The 10,193-nt window shown below is 40.8% G+C and overlaps 1 protein-coding gene across 1 annotated transcript in view; it reads left to right on the top strand.

The window, feature by feature from the left end:
* Positions 1 to 5,674: 5,674 nt before the first annotated feature.
* The window catches only part of APBB1IP (amyloid beta precursor protein binding family B member 1 interacting protein), a 56,365-nt gene continuing 51,846 nt past the window's right edge, over positions 5,675 to 10,193 (top strand). Inside the window, exon 1 of the mRNA XM_030445206.1 lies at positions 5,675 to 5,846. The gene's annotated coding sequence lies outside the window, so the exon portion shown is untranslated. The remainder of the gene's footprint in view (positions 5,847 to 10,193) is intronic.

The following is a 10,193-nucleotide window of genomic DNA, read 5'->3' as shown; positions in this document are numbered from 1 at the left end:
TAATAAAAATATTGAACAGTACAGGTCCCAGTACGAACCTCTGAGGGACACCACTTGTCACTGGTCTCCATCTTTAGTGGAAAAGTTTCCATTAGTTCTTGCTGTCAGTGCATACACTAATGGGAAACAAGTGATTGTGCAAAACCTTCACTTCTCACTTCACATCAGTAAACAAAATACGTCTGTTTTATAGTGCTAAGACTGGCCAAATGCTGTACACTATACATGTGCTCTGAGAGAGAAACATATTTACTACAGTTAGCAGAGCACTGTGCAGCCTAATATTGACATGCAACTACGGAAAATCAAATGCATGTAAAAAACATGTAACCCAGAATTTGAACTTGAAAACTACCCAATGAGACAGAAATATGAGTGAATACATGCTCAGATTTTGAGGACACTTTCTGGCACGCAAAAACACTGACCAGTATTTTCCTAAAGCTTTCTGCAAAATACTGTGAAAGTTATAGGGTGTGAGTGTGAAAACCACCAGTGTGATCAGGATGTGGCCATGTAACTGGTAGGCCTCATGTAGAAGTAAAAAACCCACTATTTGACAACAAAATGCATCATCAAATATTATTACTCTAATACATGCAGGGTGTTCACTGCAAAGTGTTGATTTCAAAAAAGACTTCTGGATAACCTGAAAATAAAAAATTTCCAATTGATCTTTTGAAACTACCTCTTTTCTTGACACCATAGTGATCCAAAAAGCCAAAAGGGGCAAGTGCAAAGTCAACATGGTAGAGGTTAATTTTGACCCCTGAAGAACAGAAGAAAAATCTCAACATAAAGTTAGGAAGCTGTTTTCAACTACTATTATATAGTCAAAATAAGACTGTCAAGTATTTCAAAGGCTTTCAATACACATTCAGGCAATGGAGCAAATTTTAAAATTCATGTGAGTCTAACTGAGCAGTCAAGGCAGAAAAAGTAAAGGAGAAAGTTTACCACTGGTGTGAGAAGAGAACCAACCTCAGTGCTGGTTCTCACATAAGTTAACACAGGTTGACCTTCGGATACAAGAAACTGTAAATTAATATTCTATCTGTGTAAATCACTCTTACAACAGTTTAAAAATCAGGAACAGAAGTGCATAGTGAAATAAATAAAAGGAAAGAAGTGAGTAAAGAGAAGGGATGAACTGCTTGGAATAAGTAAAATACATCATTAATTTATTTCTATTAATGGAGCCAGTGAATTCCTTCTTCCTTTGTATTCAAGTATCTTTTATACTCACTTCAGTAAGAACTTTCAAAACATTCCTGGTATCATGCTTAGTTTGTCCCACATGTAAAATCTAACACATGGCATTAATAAAATCAAATGTTCAGTTTAAAATTATGCTTCTCATTAAGCTAGAGTTTGTACACATTGCTCTGAGCAATAGCTAAAATCCTATCATCTAAAGCCAAAGAAATAATGTTAATGATAAATGCTGACATTTTCAAATGAAGACCCTCGGGTTATAGTTCTTTTGTTTAATAACAAATAGCATTCTGAATAAATTAGACGAGATTCGATATTCCATTTCACAACATCTACAGGTTTCCTTTCAGTATTGCAGACAATTTCACTTATTCATAAGATTAATAAAGCTAATAAACAAGAAATGGTCGTCAGGATTTTCATACCTCAGATGCAATTTGTGCTGGATGCTCAGCACTCACAGTGAAGAAGTGGGCTGACTTGAACAGACTTTAAGAACAGAAAGGGGTGTGTATCCACTCTATATAACAGTTACAAGAAATATTGATATATACAGAGTGGTATTGATACTTAAAAGCTGGAAAACTTAGGCTCTGATCTAAAACTAATTGAACCAGGGGAAAAAGCTCACTCAGGCATCATTAGCTGTTGAATCAAGGCTTTTGAAATTTTAACTGTGTTAAGCCTGGATATATAGTTGTCTGAACGCATTTTATACACAGAAATGTAAGCTGAAGAAAAAGTGGAAATCCACCCTCTAATTGTCACAGTGAGCAGAATTCCAGTAACCAAGGTTTGACCACAAACTTTTCAGAAGTACTTCTGTCCCAGTTTCCTGGAGTTAAGTGTGAAATTGCTAATTTCACTGATGATGGTTTCTTTCATCCCGGTATAGGTTTTGGTTTGTTTTTTTTTTTCTACTGTAAGGATCAATGCAAATAATCTTTCCTATTTATAGTTATGGAATAAGAATCATATTATTAGTTCTGAGTTGCTAAAAGGATGTAAGGAAAGATAGGCAGAAAGAATTTGGTTTGGCCAAATACCTGCTCTTTAGCACAATGAGTTTAACTTCTTCATTGTTCTAATTTAAAAGAATTAGTTAGCTTCTGTATTCAATACAGTTGTATTTAGATTTGGTTTTCTATAATTTTTCAAGAGCTATTTTTGGTTATTTCTTCCACATAAACTCTTAAATGAGAACTTCCCATCTCTCTTATAGTAAGTTTTATGCTTTACAGGTCTTCTATGGCATTGCACAATCCCAAAGGGATATTAAAAAAACACAGCCTCAAGTAGAATTAATTCTTATTGGAAGAACGTAAGACATATAGTTGCTATTTGTTTATCCCTATTTCTGCTCTTGGCCGTATCTTATGGGAAGATTCCAGAGATACTAATCTTTCCAGAACGTAGACTGATGCTGTGCTGTGATTTATTTCACACGAATTGCAACCTCTTTAAGGTTTCAGAAAAAAATGATGCCTTAGTGAAAGAAATTATCTGGTGCACCCCAGAGGATCATCCAGTCAATGGACCAAAAATTTTTACAGTTTCTGTGGAGTACTTTTTGAAAAGAGGATATTAGATTCTTTATCATTTTAAAGCTTTGTTTAAATAACAACAAACCAAACAAAGTTTCAGTTGTGCTTTATCTGTCTTGCTATGAAAAATGATATAATTAATTTATAGATTAATATTTTTCTTTTTTTACTGTTGGCCAGTGCCACAATGACTTGGCAATATTTAACATATCTGCAGCCTTTCCATTCATGACACTGAGGCCTATGAATTATTCTGGGAAGGTAAGATCCTACTCACCATAGTGTCACATTCACCCAGTGGAAATAATGAAGTTCCATCTCTAGAATCATTATCAGTGTATAACATGATGTCAATAAAACTTAAGGGAGGTCATATGTGGCAAAGCATTGCTTTTTTTGCCAATGAAGCATTGGTTTCCTGACTCTAGAAATGTATCTATTTGTTCCCTTTCAAAAACAGATGTTTTGTTTCAAGTCTGTATTACCTGCTGCTTTATAGAAACTTATATTACAATGAAATGCAAGCCAAAAGGACTGTGGAAGTTTGTAAAGCTGCTCCAAACTGAGGGTGTACACTGACAGCATATCTAACCCGTGATCTACTCCCCCATGGTAAGAAAAGAATGATTTGTAATTGCATGTGTTAGGTCTTGAGTCATGGAACTGCTGTGAAACATGCAATTGTAATGTGGGTGGGGTGCTTGTCCCTTCTTTCCATTAGAAAATGGAAAGTTTTTGGAGAAGAGCAAAATGGAAGGCCAGAATTCAGGGCAAGGATTCTGCTCCATGGTCACTTTAGCCAAGAGAAAACAATTTAGGAAGCATTATATATTTTCACTTGCTTTTGCCACAAATTTTGCCTCTCTTTAACACTCTTAATCAAGCCCATATCTGAAGCAGTGTTTCCCCACTACATTTCTTCCTTATGAATACATGGTGGCCTCCACCCATCCCACTGGAACAAAATGCTCACGCTCCTGATTCAGCCCCAAAACTCCTTAGATAACATTCATGATTTTCTGGGATTTCTATTATTTCCTCCTTGCTTTCTAGAGATTTGCCCTTCACATCTTCACTGTTCCTCTTAGAAAGCATGATGCCAATCTGTTACAGCCAGGTAGAAGAAGAGATGGAAATACTGCCATTCAACTTTCTCAGGATTATTTCAGGATACTTGGAGAGGACAGGAATAAATCTAGAGACAGAGAAAACAAAAGCTCATTCATACAAGCAGAACAGATGTTTTCTACAGTATCATAACAAATATCTTGGTCATGCATTTCAGCAACAGCCAAATGAGTGTGAAACCACTGGTGTGATCAGGGTGTGGCCATGTAACTGGTAGGTCTCATGTAGAAGTGAAAAAAACACTATTTGACAACAAAATGCACCGCCAAATATTATCACCCTAATACATGCAGGGTGTTCACTGCAAAGTGTTAATTTCAAAATAGATTTATAATCTGAAAAGAAAAAATTGTCAATTGATCTTTTGAAACTACTTCTTTTCTTGACACCATAATGATCCAAAAAGCCAAAAGGAGAAACTGCAAAGAAAGTCAACAAAAAGAATATGCAGTATCCATGGGATCTCAGACTCCCAAGATGATGAACTAATTACTGTTTCTTAATTATGTGCATGTTTTTTCAACAACTAGAAGTTTGTCAAATTTAGATGAATTTTCATGTGCTTGGCCAAACACAGTTTTGACCTCAGCAAAGTCTCTGGTAAATTTTAGCCAGCTTCTCAGTGAAATTACTTGTTTGTTTGGGTTTTTTTAAATAATACGAGCAGAACAATGTACTATTCCCTAAATGTATTCTAAAATATGTCTGAGCTGTCTCAGCTGGAATTTTTCAAAGCAATTACCCTTTAAAGCATTGAAACATCTTTGCTGTGCAAAATTTAAAATGCTACCCTCCTTCTGCTATAATTATTTTATCTCCAGCAGCGCTGAAAGACCATAACATGGGATTTCTTGGCTTCTTCGGAGCAAAATCTGGTGCTTTAATATAAATTGCCTGTAAACACATGATTAAGCTGAACTACTTGATGACTTTTATAAACTGAAGTAGCAGAAGTCAGAGATGGCGACATCTTCATCTTAGTCACTCCACTTTAATGTCAGTGTCTTAGATATACATAAGAAAAAATCAGCTGAAACATTGATTTGGCAAAGATACACACAATGAGAATAGTATTTTAAATCAGGAGAGGGGTCTGTTTGCATGCCATCTGCCACACTTAGAATCTCATATTTTTCACTTGACATTTAACCCCATGAAGGCCGCACTGAATTTTCTGACATTTTCCTTTTTAACTTCAGATGGAAACCCCCTTTTTTTTTTTTTCTCCCCACCTTTACGGAACTGTACTAGTTACTTGGTAAATAACATCTAAGCGTGCTTCAAAGCACCTTGTGATGCTACAAAATGATGTAAAATTACCATGGAAGTAATTTTCTGCCTTGCAGATGTATTATTTAAAAGATATGTAAAGTCAATGAACAGAGAACCTGTCTGACAGCACAACCTAGCCAAAAGTCACCGGCCCGGCTGAGGTGACCCCGGAGCTCTGCGAGTACTCTCCGCCTGGGCTTCCAGCACCGCAAGCCTTGGCAGGGCGGGTCTCGGGCTCCATTTTGCGGCCAGCCCGGGTGCCCCTAAGGCTCCAGGGAAAAGGAAGCCTCTCCACAGCGCGGAGGGGACACCTTGGACCCGGCTATTGGCAGTTCTCGAGTCAGCATCGAGCAGCAAGCCCTTGCGCGGAGAAGCATAGACCAGGCCCCGCTCCCCCTGCCCCGCAGCTCGGGGTTAAAGTCCCGGGAAGCGAGTGTCCCGCCCAGGAGCTTCGGAACGGCGGACCCCGGGTCCCAGGCGGGGGGTGGTGCTGCGTGCAGCGGGGCGGCTCCCCTGGAGGTGGCCGCCCCGGGGCTCCCGGCAGCCCGGGAAGCGGCCCCAGTTCCCCACAGGCGCTGGGAGGTCGAACTCCGGCCACGCAGGGGTTGAGCAGAGCCGCTCCGCCACCCCGCGACTCCTGCTTCTGGCGCCTCCGGGAGCCGGTGGCCCCGGGCCGCCCCCGCCGAGGTAAGAGGGATTAACCGGAACCCCCAGGGCCCCCAGTGCCAGCCCGGGACCCCGACGGGGTGGGAGGGCGGCGGGAAGCGTGGGGAGCCCGGCTGTGGCGTGGCGGGGGCACGAGTTGTCCTGTGCGCTGTGGTGAGAAATCATTCCGGCAGGATTCCGGTGCTTGGGGTGGGAAGTTGCGATAAACCCCTCAGTGGGCACGGCTTGTCCCCCGGCATGCCGCCTCGCCGCTCGGGAGAGAGACAGCTCTCACAGACGGGCCTCTCCCCTCGGCACAGGGAGTCTTCCGACGGCACACGTGAAATGGGCTGAAATGGGATAACGGGGTTTAGTGCTGCCGCGCTTGGTCCCGGTACTGGTATGTTCCCTTGGGTAGGGTTCGTTTGAGTCGGACCTGAAGTGTGCCCAGACCCAGAGGGGCATGAGTCGTTTGCAAGGCAGGATTGCAGTAGTTCCCCTGCAGTCTCTGGAGGCAAGTGGGATCCTGGGGAACTCACAGTTCCCTGTGTCAGGTGCCTGCCTTGGAAAAGTGAGGGCAGGCATGAAAAACTGCAGACCAAGAGGCCTGGCACGAGTGGCCAAAAAATACACAGTGTGAATGTGCTCATCTACCAGTCTTAAACTAATCGTGTAAGAAGGTGGTGTGGTTATGGCAAAGCAGCCAGTAAGCAAGGTATGCAAAGTACCACCAAACTGGGACAGACAGATTGGCTTTTTGAGGTCCTTTTCTACCCTATGTTACTCTGATTCTATGACTAGCATGGCTTCAGCTTGACTCTACTGCTCAGAAGTTTTGTTTGCTGGATTTTGGCAGTAATTTTTCCTCTTTGGTTCTAGTTCTCCTTAACTAGATGACATGTATGTTTTGTCATCTTTTCCTGCCTTGCTTCTAAAAAAAAATTTATTTCACATATGGCTCTGTTGATGTCTCTGTTACTTAATTACCTTGCATTGGTGCAAATTTAGTGTTTCCAGAGTTGATTCAGTATTATCTGTTTCATCAGAGAAAAATAGGTCGGGCCCAGTGCCAGAGGGCTATACTAGGTAACTTGCTCCACCTGTGTAGGCTCCTATTCATTTGTCTCCACTAACTTTACAAAGTTACAAACTTTCACTTGCAGATTCATAAGCAAATGTCCTTTGAAAAGAACTTGGAATACGGTTTTTCTAGAAAGACTTCGTTTTAGCAGTGGCTTTACAGGAATGTAGCTGAATTTGGTTTCCCTGCACATCATTCAGATATCCCTGTCCTTTCCTGCTCTCTCTGTAAACTACATGTGTTTTTCTCTCCCACAGACCTTATTTTCATCTTTCATTTCAGTGTGTCTTGCCGTATTTTGTTGTAAGCTCATCTGACTTCATGTAGTCAGGTGCAGATCTGGGATGAAAGTGAAAATGAGCTTTCTTACTTGCCTGCAACAATGTAAAGGTCTTAGCTTGTTTGTTTAGGAAGGTCTCTGGTGACAGTGGTAACTTACAGCCATGGAGGCCTTCCAAAGCTTTTCTTGGACTTAATAGGCAGGACCCTCCTTACCCAGCTTTAGAGTTTAGCATTTTAGTCAGCTGGGGTTCTGAGTTACCTTTGCAGCCCATGGAGAGAGATAGATACTGCTAAAACTTGGTTCAGCTGCCCTGTTTAGACAGCTACCATGATTCATCGTCTGTAAAATTGCCTTTCTTTCCCTTCATTGACTAAAAAGAGCCTGGAATGACCAGAGCAGATGCATATGTTGTAGAAACTCCACCATTTGTCATTTCATGATGAAGTGTGATCCATGATACAGTAAAATTGCTCTTGGAAAAGCAGGCATTTTAGGCAGCTTTCCTTAGCATCGAGCCTATGGATTCGTGGCTACTCCAAATAGTAACAGTATAGCTGCCACTGTAGGTGGAGGAAAGAGCCTGGGGTGCCGTGTTCTTCTGAAGTTCCTGTGGAAGACTTTTGAGCATCTACATGAGTATAAGTGAACGTGGGTTCCTCACCACCCCTCAGTATTAATTTATAGCATTGTTCCTGGTCTGTGAATGAAAAGGAAACATAAATTATTTTTATCTGACTTAAAACTTCCATATGGGAATTCACAAACTAGCTCAATAACAACTGTTTAAAAAGTTTAATTCTGTCATTAGTTTCAAAGCCTTTCTTCCAGTAAAGCCATCCTTTAGACCTGTGACTAGCTAATTGCTCTCATAATTAGACCAGAAGTGACTTCAGTCTGCACTCGGCACCTTTCTTCTTGTTGAGTATGATCCAGCATGCCAGGAGTTTAGGCTCAAATAAGTTAGGGCTACAGTTACTGGGAGTATTAGTATTTTGAGGAGTAGATACATTAGGAATCCTAGAAGAAAAAGAAGGTTCAGTATATATGAACCGAATTTTTCCATGATACTCTGTTTAGAAATGCATACAGAGACATTTCTGAGAGACGTTTTGCACTAGATGCTTATCTTCAGTGTATTTTCATTTTTGCTTTCACTCTGTATTTGCTTGTAATCTAAAGAAGTGTGTGTAAAAGTGTGATATGTCACATAATAAAGGAAGAAACTCCTTGTGTGTCTTCTATCAGTGATGGGCAGACCCTATGTAGCCAATAACACTAGTAACAGAAAGTTCTCAGTTAGCCTCAGACAATCCAACTGATATAACAAAAACTTCAGTGAAAATCTTGTCACTGTACCCAGCACCTATCAGGGACAGTGGGGATGTACTGGGAGCAAATCTGCTTCTAGCAACATTGGAAGTCCATCAGACATAGAGACAATTCATAGGAGCCAAAGTCATAGAGGCACTCATTTGGATGCTTTTGCTGACAAAAATTGCAAATGACCTTCCAGCTCCTCAGTTCTAGCAAAATAATGTGTCTGCCTTGAAGGCAGCTCACCAAGGGAGTGGACAAGCTCACAGAATCATCGGTTACCTGCTAGCATCAAGTCCATCAATGCAAGTCAAAACTTGCTCCTTGGTGGCCTTAGTTGATCAGGTTTTGTACTCTCATTGCATCTGCAGGTAGCAGACACGTGATTACTTTTCTTCTTCTTGAGAGAAGGACTTTTATATACTTTTAGAGATTCTCTAGTATTTTCTAACAGTACTAGAAGCCCTCACTCTCTCACTTATTATGGGAATTTCATTGAAGCACAGAAATAGGAAGGATATATCAGCCAAAAAAAAATACTGCAATTTAAAAAATAATCATACATATCAGACAAGTTTACATTGCTGGTCTTCATGGTTTTGATGAAATCTTATTTTTAAAAGGTCAGTACATGTTGCTTGGAGGGCCTAATATGAATTAACCCTTGAGAATGCACACTGAAAACACAAACACAGATAACATTCCCAAATACTTGCTGCAGTTACAGCTTAGTTTTGTGCTATGTTGACCCCATCTTCATGACTGAGAGGAAGCCAGCAGACATAATGTTTGAGAAAGCAAATAGAAATGAGGCAGTGAGTACCAGTCCAAGGAAGGGATACAGCACAAATTTGACTGCAGTTTTGTCCCATGGGAGCCATGTTTTTCCATGAAATTCCGCAAAGCCTTTCATATCTGTCAGTAGATTGACCTCCTTTGTCTCCCTTGTGTCTTGAGGAATTTGCTGTCTCTGACCAGATCAGTTGTTCCATCCCTCCTCCACTTGTTAAGGAAAAAAGAGAGGGAAGCAGTGGCATTTCCTCCTCATGGAAAAGCTTACAGAAATGGAAAAATTGTATTGGAAATGTCACAAGATTCTTTTCCTCTTGCTATGTTTTCTTCCCACAACTGCTTCCTTTGTGCTGGGCTGTGGTAAAGTAGCCACAGCCATGCCATTAAAATATCCCATTTATGGTGACTTCCACTCTTTCACATTACTTACAGATCTTCATCTGAAACCTACTGCTTATAGCTGTTGGTGGTCGCTGTGCATTATATAGATTGAAAAATACCAGCTTTTCTAGGTGGAAAGTTAATAATGGACCCAGAAATTCTACCTGATTGTTTAGTCAGGTAAAATTTATCTTCAGTGATTTACTCTTTAGTAAAGCTGAGAAAAGCAGTCCCCTTCAGGAGCTGACATGAGGCTAAAAAGTGAAGTTCTGTTACATACAAATTGCTTCCCATCTTTCTCCTCCCTGAGTTTGTGCTTTCATACTGATTTTTTTTCCCTTTCATAAGGTGCTTTTAACTCAGAGTCCCCAGCTGCTCAGGTACACTTGGCATATATTTTCTGGAGCTCCAGGATCCAAACTCTGTCTGTGGCTGAGAGTGAATCTGTGGTGTACCCAGCCTGCATGCCGTATCCATCTACACTCCTGTTCTGTAGCAAGAGCATTTGCTGCCTGTCACTGGTTAAATGTTCTTCCTG

Source organism: Calypte anna, chromosome 2, assembly GCF_003957555.1.
Source record: "Calypte anna isolate BGI_N300 chromosome 2, bCalAnn1_v1.p, whole genome shotgun sequence".
NCBI classification, from domain to species: Eukaryota; Metazoa; Chordata; class Aves; order Apodiformes; family Trochilidae; genus Calypte; species Calypte anna.
The sequence above is the reverse complement of the archived record's forward strand: the minus strand, read 5'-3'. Positions and strand labels throughout refer to the sequence as shown.